The sequence below is a fragment of the Lissotriton vulgaris genome, chromosome 10 (genome assembly GCF_964263255.1).
Source record: "Lissotriton vulgaris chromosome 10, aLisVul1.2, whole genome shotgun sequence".
Lineage (NCBI taxonomy): Eukaryota > Metazoa > Chordata > Amphibia > Caudata > Salamandridae > Lissotriton > Lissotriton vulgaris.
This window is the reverse complement of record NC_141698.1, coordinates 179665176-179677674: the sequence shown is the minus strand read 5'-3', so window position 1 is coordinate 179677674 and position 12499 is coordinate 179665176. Positions and strand designations below refer to the sequence as shown.

The following is a 12499-nucleotide window of genomic DNA, read 5'->3' as shown; positions in this document are numbered from 1 at the left end:
ACAGTATGTATGCATCAGATGTATCAGACCTTACAAGGAGATTTCTTGTTACAGTTCTGTGCCCATTGGCTGTGGGAATCATGGTGGACTGTGCTACGTATAATACTTCTATTGTCATGTGTCATATGGGTGGTCCTGTGGTTTGAGTCTATAAAGTATACCAAACACAATAAATCTTTGGACATTCTAGCTTCTATGCTGACTGTCACTGTGTTGCACGTTAAATTGTATTTGTTGTGGCTAATAAATGTACCATATTCTGAGCTGACAAATTCTGTGGTTGTGTCTGTCTTTCCTATCATTAATTATCCCTTGTATTTCAGACTCGCTTCCACATCTTGGTGGAGAATGCAGCCCCGGACTTCGTGGTGACATCGCTGATCTCGGGCGGCTCGACCGCGGGTTTCCTCTGGAGCCTGGAGTTTTGAGGTTCGATGACTCTGATTTTTCTCTGTGCATCTCTCTGCTTCGCTCCGTTGGATGCCGGTGGCCGGCCTGCTCGTGTGCGGCCTTGTTCCTCTTGATTTCTGGTTCCTGCTCTGTTCCTCTGATCTTTTTCTCAGCTCAGTTTTTGTGGTATTTCCTCTTGGCTCTGCCCTGTTTGTCTGGCTGGTCCCTGTGATATGTCGTGGATTGGGACGATGTTGGTGTGTTTTTATCTGCCTCTTTCTGGTGGCTGTTATTATTTATTTTCTGTTTTGCCACCACTCTGTTGATGACTGCGTCCCTGATGCTCTGGTTTGAGTTGTGATTCTTCCTCTGATTCCCTTCTCGGCCGGTTCTGGACCTAGGGGTCCCTTCGTGGCTCTGGGCTCCTTTGTGATTTGCTGTTTTTCTCCTTGCATCCTAGTATTTGGCTCCGGTCGCTGTCCGACCCCAGTGTGACGGTGTGCCTCACAAAGTTCCATGCACGCAGTGACTCCCAGACGCCTACTCGTGTTGGCTTGAGGTCCGAGGGAAGGCGTACTACTGCAGATTCCTGTCTTACCAGTGAGAGTCCAGTCTGGGGTTGGACAGCTGCCACTGATTGCCTGGAGCAGAGGTCAGTGGGTTTGACGGACTTCGTGTACTGGAGGTAAGTGTTTATTTGAGGTTTTTGTCCTCTGATTTTGGTTGAGCAGGGGGGCCTTCTCCTTTCATGGGTTTCCTGTGAGCTCCCATTGTGGGTTGTAGCAGTTTGCTCCCCGTGTTTCTGGTGGCGCCTGGCGTGGTTCCTCGGCCCTGCTGGATCTGGGGCCAGGTACGCAAGCGTGGTTCTGTTGTTGTTCTGATCGTGTTTCTGGTGCTCTGGTGGTCTGGGTCTCTTTCCCCCGGCCACTGCCATTTGGTGTCTGTGCCTTGGGGTTGACCTCGGCACATACAGGGGGGTGTCCTGATTGCTCTATGCCTCATTTACATATGTATGAAGTGATATGTGCCTTGCTTAGCCTTCTGGTGTAAGTACGCTTAGTGACTGACTTAATTGACTCGACTGACTCAACTGTGACTGTTCCTGACACTCCGATTTACCCAAATATGCTGGCTGGCTGCCATAGTACGAATAGCGTGACACTGTGTTAATCAGTTGTCTGCTCTGTTATCATCTAGTGGTGTAGACATTACTTATCCGGTACCCACACACACTGACCACACTCACCACACATGCACATTTTGCGGCGCTGCTGCGGTGACCCGAACTGTTACTTGTTTATCTGTTCTATCTGTTCATTTGTTCATTGTGAATATCTGGCGGCGAAAGAGAGTTCACCTTCTCTATTTCCTTGTATGGTCAACATATGCATGAAAATCTGCATGTGTTCTGTGTGTTTTTCAAACTCTCTCTGTCCAGCCGCCCTCTCCTCCCAGTTTATTGGGGCCAAGGAGAATTGCAAGGGGACGTGGAGTTACTGATCTTTTTCACCACCCTTTCCTGTCTCCTGTTCAGTCTATGGGACGCCAGAATCATAGCACCCGAAGACTTCATATACTTTTTTCATGACTCAGTGCTGTGGTGAACTGGTATCGGCTGCCTTGTATGAATACATGGCGAATGGCTTCCTTTGGCTTCCTCTGTGAATTGGCATAGCTGACAAGCTGGCTGAAAAGCACGTGCAACTGTTTGTGACCATCCTGTGTGTGTCAATGTCACCTATGTAACGCGCACCCTTTCCCATCATCTGTCTGGTACGATTGCATTTTGTTCATCGTGGTTGTAGATTACTGAGTAAAGACCCTGCGCTGCTCCCACTGTACATATCACGCACACCATACACACTTCCTGTTTATTATTTGTCATGGGAAATCCTTTGACTAACTATAGTTTGGACAGTTGCCAGCCAGCCCCACAGAAACAAATCAGCTGCTTACATGGTGGCTTTACGCTTAGGACTGAGTTCCATTTTTGTTTATTAGAAAATGGCATTACTTGACAGAATAAAAAAAAAAAAAAAGACTGGACTTACAGTTACCATGTCAGGGGACGGAAAAGGAAAAATTGGGTGCCATTGCAAATGGAGCACCCGTATTGGCTAGCCAGAGTTCTGAGGGAACTCAGTCATGAGTGGGCTGACGAGCCCCTTTGGGACCTTGGTTGGAGGGGCTGGTGGAGGGTTGGTGATTTGCATCCCCTCCAGATTTCTGTTCATAGGCAGCCAGTGGCGCTCCAACCAGACTGATAGGTCCGGGGACCCTGCTCAGTGGGAGCAGGGTCAGGAGGATTCGGTGATAATTCTTGAAAGTGGGCCCATGGGTGCAGGCGCAGTTTGAGCACACCCAGCGTCGCAAGGGGTTGTAACTGCAGATACTCCCCTGGTATTCTCTCTCTGATGATGTGATTTATATTTGGATTAGATTATACTTACTGCACTGTCACCTCCTCGACTGAGTTCCGGCGAAGGCAAAACTTTGCATTTGTTCCTCGACTGAGTTCCGGCGAAGGCAAAACTTTGCATTTGTTCCTTGACCACGCAGTGACTCCCTGAAAATAGGCAGCACAAGACTACTGATGTTTCAGGGAGGGTGTAATTCTGCAATTCCCTGTCTTGCCTGCGACACTCGCTGGCTCCAGGGGTGGAAGGTGGAAGATGGTGTGAAAAGGAGGGGGTGAATGCCTGGTTTCACACAGGGAAGGAATATGTAATTTACTGTTTTCCTTTATTTGGATTAAGTTTCTTGAGTTTTGTGATTTTTGTTGTCAATACCAGTGTTCATCAATGGTCAAATTTGACTGTACAGCTACATTTTTGACTGATCTGACTTTGACAAAAGGACACCGATTTCTGTTGCTATTTTCATACAATAATATTTCTAGACTGCTCAAATAGACCCTTTCCAATATTTATCAAATCCGAGGACATTTATGGCTGCTTAGCACCTGGTTGTCATGTTAGACAGGGTGACACGTCTATTTTCGGTGCTCCCAGGCAGTGTCGACAGCCCCGTTATTTCAAAATAGACACATCCCTTCAGTTAGATTAAATATATGTGAGTGAGCACGCTTCTTTGGAAAGGATACATCTGCCCGTGCCAAACATATATGTTTGCACTCGCATTCTCTACCACAGGGGCACAACCCACCGAGCTATCTCATGGAGAACAGACCTTGTGCACAAACTCTTGAATGAGGAAGTAAACGAAATAGAACTTTAGACAGGATCTTTCAAATACTGCTTCTTTTGTAACAATGGGACAGGAAGCAGCCTGTCCTCCTTCCAAGTTCTGCGGAAAGAAAAATTAGCTGTTACAATGACGCACAGAAAAATAAAACGTTCAATACTGCTTCTTAATCGGCTAAGGTCCTGAGGCCCGCAGCCCCCTTTCTCCATGTTATAGTTTGGATATCGCAAATATTTTCATTCTCTGATTTCTTTCAAAGTGCCCACAACACACCGCATTGACATTTGCTTTCTTCACATGTGGGGAAGGAAAATAAAGTGGCATTTGTACATGTGTCATGGTACAGAGTAGATCTCATGTCCTTTACCAAGGCTTTCTGAAATTATGTGTAGAACAAAGGGTACTGAGAAATGGCCAGCATGGCCATCGATGATACGATGCATTGAAGGGTTAAAGAAAACTCTTTTGGAATGGCTTTGAAATAATGATCGTGGCCTGGCCACAGATTCTGGGCATTGCGCCAAGACTAAACCACACACTACAACAGTTTTCTGTGAGTATGAACAGAACTGGTTTAAAAAAAAAAAAAAAGAAATGTATTATTCGCAGCGGAGAATGGAAGGGAATGTAAATTCTTAAATGTATATTAATGGAATGACTTACAATTTATAGTTGTTTAGAGTTAATTTACAGGAGGCAACATTTGCTCAAAGGTCAGGTTACTCAATTGATGGGAGGTAGCCCTGCATAGCATCACTTTCAGGAGAACAGTCTATAGCAGAAATGTTAAAGACATGTAGAGCTGTTTCATTTTGGTAGATCATGTTCTTGCAGTGCATTGATAAGTATTGTCAGTATTTCAAGTACTAGTCTTTAATGTATGCATTTAAACATATTGAGGGGGGATGATTAAATTCCCAGGATTGAAATGCCCAGGATCACACAATTTGGTCGGGTAAGGTAAATGCCAATACACAAAAGCACAATGTTTTGATTCTTCTCTTGCTTGTGAAGATAATATGCTTTTTAAGTTCTTTCCTTCATTCCCCTACAGAGTGTAATGCTAGAGGTTTTCATCCTCTCATATCTGGTTAGAAAGCTCCACTGGTGCAAATATGTTCTATTATTCTGACAATCTGGCCCACACATTGCACCACTACTGATTTCTCACAGAATTATTCTCACCTAGCAATGGGTCATGGACAGGGAGTGTTTAAAAAAAAAAAAGTACTGCATATGTGCTAGCTACAGATAATTATGCAAATGTTTAGCGTGATTTAAGAGGCACACCTTTCCACGATGGAGAAATGGCTCTAATTCTGGTTCATGCTTCAGCAACAACACAGGCTCACTGAAAATTCTTAAATAGTGGGCACGGCTAGAAAAGTACTGGAAGGGGGCAAGATTATAAGGGTTGTACCTAATTGAATGGCGCAAGGAAAAGTACTATTTTATATATGCATCTAAAAGAATGAATATTAATGTTTTCATTTCTAGGTTCTTCAACGAAATATAACAAATTATATTGTAATGTGAATATGCTAAAATGCTTTTTTTAAAAAGCAGTGTATTCGCAAGGGCCCACCAAGGATTCGGACACAGAGTTGTAATATTATGTTTATTAATTGATCTTTAGTAATGAATATATGCAAATACAGAAGGACAGTGTGCATTGAATAACTGTGCTTCATATTATGGTATTTCAAGGATACTGTATGCCCACATTTAATATGTCTTAATATACAGGTGCAGTCTAGGGGTGTGTGTGAATAGGTGTCTTATAACATAAACACTTGTCCCTTTTGTGCCATGTAATGCGGTGACAAATTATGGCAGCAATATCATTATATAAGATGTCTAAAATAGCATTTCTGATTATACCAGGGCTCCTTCCATAGTAGGGTTTGAATGCTAACTATTACCTTATGCTGCCACGTTCCACAGATCTACATACAGGGGCTGAAGGTAATGGTAAGGAAAAAGTTACAGGACGGAAATGCCGTTTGGAGTATGTGCAAAAATGCTTGCACGTTTTAAGGGTTTTCACCAGCTCTTCGCTGAAAAATGTTCCCATACTGAGATATGTTGGATTTTACTCCTGAAAGAGACAGACATAATACTTCTTCTGAGGTTGGATACAAGTGGAGGTGTAGATTTTTGCATGAGCAGAACTACACCTGCATATTTGCTCATGCTTAAATGCAGTTCACAGATATTTTCTAGGAGTACTGATTCTTGGCCTACTTCTGCAAGACCTGGTGAATTAACAACAGTTGTATATCTGCACTTAATGAAAGAACGTGGGTGCATTCTGTGTTTATTAAAATATTGTCTCTCTCCTTGAGGGGATTCCTAACATCCTTAGGCAAACGAATACAACATGCAATGTTGTTAAGTGACCTCCTCCAAGCATTACTGAGACCATCCAAAGTGGTCATCATAGAATGTGCTGCACACACATCATCTAGAGAATATGTGTCAAAGGGCAATGCATTCATTGATAGAGAAGCAAAGAGGATAGCACTGACAGGCTGCCAGCTAGCAATGGTACAACTAGTGGGCAGCAACAGAGAGGTGGATGTTAGACATCCAAAAAAAAGTTGACATTGAGGAGATAGCCGAGTGAGCAAAAGGAGGGTGTGTGAAAACAGAGGAGGGATTATGGACTGGGCCCAATGGGAAAATCTGCCTGCCTTCTGGACTGGGCCCAATGGGAAAATCTGCCTGCCTTCATCAATGCTTCCTTCAATGGCACGTCTCTTCCATGGCCCCTCACATGTGGGGAGAGACGGAATGATTAGACTGTTTTCACAATGCTGGTTTCATGGCAAGTTTTGTCACACAGCTGAGAGACTTTGCAGGCAGTGCACTATCTGTGCACAGTATAACACTGGAAAGGGTACCCGCACTGCACCTGGTCACTTCCCTCCACCCCAGGGACCGTTTGAAAGCCTACAAATGGATTTCATTGACATGCCACCCACCCATAAGTGCAGGCATGTCTTGGTCATTTTCAGTATGTTTAGTAAGTGGATGGAGGCATACCCCACAAAGAACTGTGATGCATCAACAGTCGCTAAATGTCTCCTGAAGGAACTTATCCTACGATTTGGGATCCCAACACTTCTGGACTCAGACAATAGGCCTGCATTCATTTCCCAGGTAATAGGGGGACTATGCAAGGGTCTGGGGGTCACATAGAAACTACAGTGAAGGGTCTTGAAGAATAAGATACGGAAAATCTGCGCTTCTACAGAACTGTCATGGGTGGATGGACTACCAATAGCTCTGCTAGGAATGAGAAGTACGCCTGACAGGATAACAAAACTAAGTGCACATGAAGTGTTGTTTGGCAGACCCATGAACATTGCGGGTCATATGTCCACTGCGCCTCTGCCAATAGTAGACGATTTGCTTTTGTGTTACTGTAAGAAACTAACAGAGACTTTACGTTATCTTCACCGCCAGGTCCTGCAGGCTCTTCCAGAAGCAGCAACTCCACCACCAGGACCTGCAGCCTGGGGACCGGATTTGGATAAAGGCCCATACCCGGCGGAACTGTCTTCAGCCCAGGTGGAAGGGTCCTTTCACCGTCATCTTGACCACCGCGACCGCAGTGAAGTGCGAGGGATTGACTTCGTGGATCCACAGTTCTCACACCAAGCGGGCAGCGGACCAGGACGACGGACGGCGAGCTCCGGCAGCATCACCAGCAGCACCTGAGGCGGACCATAGGTACAACCTCCGATCCACCAGGAAGGACCAGCCCGACCAGCACGACAGGGGATAAGGAAGAAGAGATCTCCTGCTGGCTGCGGGCCAACCCTCCAACAGACCGACCAATGCAACGGTCTGCTGTGCCTGGCAGACACATCCTCCAGATGACATCATAGAGACACCTGTCTCCTTCAAGTGCCTATTGTCTGTTATGTACTGGTAACCTCTGTCAGACCCAACAAAGGCACCAACGTGTTTGATTTCAAATGGTGCTGTATCAAATATATTTTAATTAAGAACTGTGAGCACAACACGGACTAGTGAAGCACCAGAGGAACATTGAACTGTGAAAATAGACTATATTCAGCTACATGACTACCATTGCATCTGGATCACCTTTGATCACAACAAGGAGTGGCAGATTGATGCAAATGACAATAGAGGTGCAAGAGTCAACCTTGGTGATAGTCATACGATTATTGTGGCCAGGAGTGGAGAAGAAGGGACAAATCCAGTTGATTGTACCAAAACCACCACTGAGGAGCAAGTTGACGGACTTGATATTGCAACAGCTTACATTTCCCACATTTGGCAGCCTAGCACCAGCCCAGGAACTGGCGAACACATGCCTTGACATCTTGGACAGTGTCATATCTAGCATACATCACATTGGCTGGGGGGCAATAATGGATGTTGTAACAACATTTTATTGATTGCTAATAAAATTGAGATATGCAGGTTGCATCACCTGCAGTACACAGGTGGATTACGATACGGGTGGTGGAAGAAAGGGTGTTATATATAACAATAAGGTCAGCAGTGGCAACGTTGTCACCAGGAGTAGAGGTAACAACTGTTCAGAGAGTAGCAGTGCCAAATCCCCCAATATTGAGCGGGCTGCAGACACTTATACTGAATGACCTTTCCTTCCCAATAGTTGGCTTCCTACCATCAGCCCAGGAGCTAGCAACAGCACGAACTGAAGTTTTACAAAGTATTATAATTGCCATAGAAAACAGTGGGTTACATATTGTTACAGACGTCAATTGGGGCAAAAATAATGGCTTATTATTAATCCCATAAACGCTTTTAATATGCCTAGGCCAAGGACAAATGAGCGTAGATGGCCATATATTCTGGCAGCTGTATTATCACCAGTACCTGGGATAGTTCTGACAACAATGTTTATAATGTTTGCAGAGGAGTTTGACATCCCATTTCTTCATGGCAAAGTGGGGGATGAGAATAATACAGTTGTACAACATGAGGAGCCAAACATAGTTGTGCCAGACCAGATTGTGTTGGGGAAGAAGGAGGTTACAGAAGAGAATGACAGAGAATTGTGGGAAGAATATGATAACAATAAATATGTTGAAATGCTGAAATTATATGTACAGATCATGAACATTTCAGGATGCTATGTTTGTACCCACCTACCCACAGATACACAACACAGCATGAGCTACATTGTACTACCAGTTTCCAAGTACATGGGTTGTATTCTGATGCATGAGTAACTCTCCACTGAACACAATATGTCAGTATTAGTTGCACCTCCCAACACTGGCCTCGCGGCAGCCCCAACACTGAATGTTTCCAATATAGAGAGTATCAGACAGGGTGCCAGAGAGCCTAAGAAGAAATGGGCACCATGCGGGAATATGCACCCTACAAGGTCAGACACGGAGATGCTTAGCACATTTGACAGGAGATGCAGAAACAGGGCTGAGGAAAATGACAATTAGCAGAGTAGTAACAAGGAAGGTAATATACCAAGGTTTAGAGAAGAATAAGTTGCCGATCCCCCTAGCGCCAAGAAACCGCAAGGTGTACGCTGCGCTCTAGAAATATTTTAAATTAAAATTAAATTGGAGAAGAATAACTGTCCCAAGCCCCATCCTGCATCCTATATGATGAAGGGATACAGCGGGACAGAATACCTAAATTACCTTCAGACATAGCTACAGCACATAACTGCTCAACACAGTAGTCATGCATACCCTACCCCTGTGTGTTACAGGAATTACTGCACGGAAAACAAGGACTGTTGGCATGTAAGGACAGGATAAGCAAGATGAGGAGAATAATGGGACCTAGGAAAGTGGACAAAATATTTATGGGCAAAAGTAACTGCACACACGTCACAAGGCTGTCGCCCATCAAGGACAGCAATACTGGGTCCTCACCTGGACTGGTGGGTTACAAGGGACAATTCTTTGTCTACGGACCATGGGCATACTTTTACCTGCCTCCAGGTTGGTACGGCCGTTGTTACCTTGCATCAATAATACCACGTATGGTCCACTTCTCAGACATGGCACAGGTCAAAAGTGCCGTTCTTATATACCTGACAACAGCAGGAACATAGATAGGGCAATCCATAACATAAAGGATGTTAGGGATGAGGAAGAGGGCTCATGGATCATAAAGGCTGTTATCATAATAGCAGCTGTGTTATTGACACTCTGCATTATGATACAGGTCTGCCCAGTCTGCTGCACATCCCTTGTCTCCTACTGCTTACGCTCTATGCACCGTGGCCATGAGCACAGCCATGAGCCAGAGCAACAGGCAGTGGCTGAGGTACCTGCCATGGATATGATTATATTGGCACGCAGGGTATATTGATTTGGTATCAGATTTGGGAATGCTGAAGCCATCTTGGATTTTGATACCAAATGATTGTAGCTTCAGGCCCTCTTAACTTAGCCTTTGTCTGTAATCTCCATCTTGGATAGTTCAGACCCTTTCACAATCAGAGAAGTGCTGTCCTTGCATTTCTCTATGCCCAGACGAGATAAGTGACACACCGCTTGAAGTGACACACCGGTTGCACAATATAATTTTTAGCAAATAACAGATTTCGCAATATTACTCATCGCCTTGCTTATGTCGCAGTTTTGAATGGAAATATACCAGGCCATGACAGCTCGCATTTTGATTGACTGACCCCAATACTGCCCATTCAGATCACATGGTTAGCTACAGTATGTATGCATCAGATGTATCAGACCTTACAAGGAGATTTCTTGTTACAGTTCTGTGCCCATTGGCTGTGGGAATCATGGTGGACTGTGCTACGTATAATACTTCTATTGTCATGTGTCATATGGGTGGTCCTGTGGTTTGAGTCTATAAAGTATACCAAACACAATAAATCTTTGGACATTCTAGCTTCTATGCTGACTGTCACCGTGTTGCACGTTAAATTGTATTTGTTGTGGCTAATAAATGTACCATATTCTGAGCTGACAAATTCTGTGGTTGTGTCTGTCTTTCCTATCATTAATTATCCCTTGTATTTCAGACTCGCTTCCACAAGGGCGATAGATAGATAGCTAGAGGGCGACAGATAGCTAGATAGAGTGAGTGTGATAGAGTGAGGGCGATAGAGTGAGCGAGGGCGATAGAGTGAGTGAGGGCAATAGAGTGAGTGGCAGCGATAGATTGAGGGAGATAGAGTGAGGGCGATAGAGTGAGGGCGATAGAGTGAGGGCGATAGAGTGAGGGCGATAGAGTGAGGGCAATAGAGTGAGTGAGGGCGATAGAGTGAGTGGCGGCGATAGATTGAGGGCGATAGAGTGAGGGCGATGGAGTGAGGGCGATAGATAGCTAGAGGGCGATAGATAGCTAGAGGGCGATAGATAGCTAGATAGTGAGTGCGATAGATAGTGAGTGTGATAGATAGCTAGATAGTGAGTGCGATAGATAGCTAGATAGTAAGTGTGATAGATAGCTATATAGTGAGTGCGATAGATATCTAGATAGTGAGTGCGATAGATAGCTAGATAGTGAGGGCGATAGATAGCTAGATAGTGAGTGCGATAGATAGCTAGATAGTGAGTGCCATAGATAGCTAGATAGTGAGTGCCATAGATAGCTAGATAGAGTGAGTGCAATAGATAGCTAGATAGAGTGAGTGTGATAGATAGAGTGCGATAGATAGAGTGAGGGCGATAAAGTGAGTGAGGGCGATCGAGTGAGTGAGGGCGATCGAGTGAGTGAGGGCGATAAAGTGAGTGAGGGCGATCGAGTGAGTGAGGGTGATCGAGTGAGTGAGGGCGGTATAGTGAGTGAGGGCGGTAGAGTGAGTGAGGGCAGTAGAGTGAGGGCGATAGTGAGGGCGATAGTGAGGGCGATAGAGTGAGGGCGATAGAGTGAGGGCGATAGATAGCTAGAGGGCGACAGATAGCTAGATAGTGAGTGCGATAGAGTGAGTGAGGGCAATAGAGTGATTGAGGATGGTAGAGTGAGTGAGGGTGGTAGAGTGAGTGAGGGTGGTAGAGTGAGTGAGGGCGGTAGATTGAGTGAGGGCGGTAGAGTGATTGAGGGCGGTAGAGTGATTGAGGGCGGTAGAGTGATTGAGGGCGGTAGAGTGATTGAGGGTGGTAGAGTGATTGAGGGCGGTAGAGTGATTGAGGGCGGTAGAGTGATTGAGGGCGGTAGAGTGATTGAGGGCGGTAGAGTGAGTGAGGGCGGTAGAGTGAGTGAATGCAATAGATAGAGTGAGTGAGGGCAATAGAGTGAGTGAGGGCAATAGAGTGAGTGAGGGTGGTTGAGTGAGTGACTGAGGGTGGTTGAGTGACTGAGGGCGGTTGAGTGAGTGAGTGAGGGCGGTTGAGTGAGTGAGGGTGATTGAGTGAGTAAGGGCAGTTGAGTGATTGAGGGGGGTTGAGTGAGTGAGGGGGGTTGAGTGAGTGAGGGGAGTTGAGTGAGTGAGGGCGGTAGAGTAAGTGAGGGCGGTAGAGTAAGTGAGGGCGGTAGAGTGAGTGAGGGCGGTAGAGTGAGTGAGGGCGGTTGAGTGAGTGAGGGCGGTTAAGTGAGTGAGGGCGGTTGAGTGAGTGAGGGCGGTTGAGTGAGTGAGGGCAGTTAAGGGAGTGAGGGCGGTTGAGTGAGTGAGGACGATAGAGTGAGGGCGATAGATAGCTAGAGGGTGACATATAGCTAGATAGAGTGAGTGCGATAGATTGAGTGCAATAGAAAGAGTGAGGGCGATAGAGTGAGTGAGGGCGGTTGAGTGAGTGAGGGTGGTAGAGTGAGGACGATAGAGTGAGGGCAATAGATAGCTAGAGGGTGACAGTTTGCTAGATAGAGTGAGGGCGATAGAGTGAGGACGATAGATAGCTGGAGGGCGACAGAAAGCTAGAGTGAGGGCGATAGAGTGAGGGCGATAGAGTGAGTGGGGGTG

The 12499-nt window shown here is 45.6% G+C and overlaps 1 long non-coding RNA gene across 1 annotated transcript; it reads left to right on the top strand.

The window, feature by feature from the left end:
* Positions 1-397: 397 nt before the first annotated feature.
* On the top strand, positions 398-10567 carry LOC147684941 (uncharacterized). The gene is made up of 2 exons (XR_015300669.1): positions 398-1075; positions 7063-10567. It is a non-coding gene; the product is annotated as an uncharacterized LOC147684941 (long non-coding RNA).
* The last annotated feature ends 1932 nt before the right edge of the window (positions 10568-12499 follow it).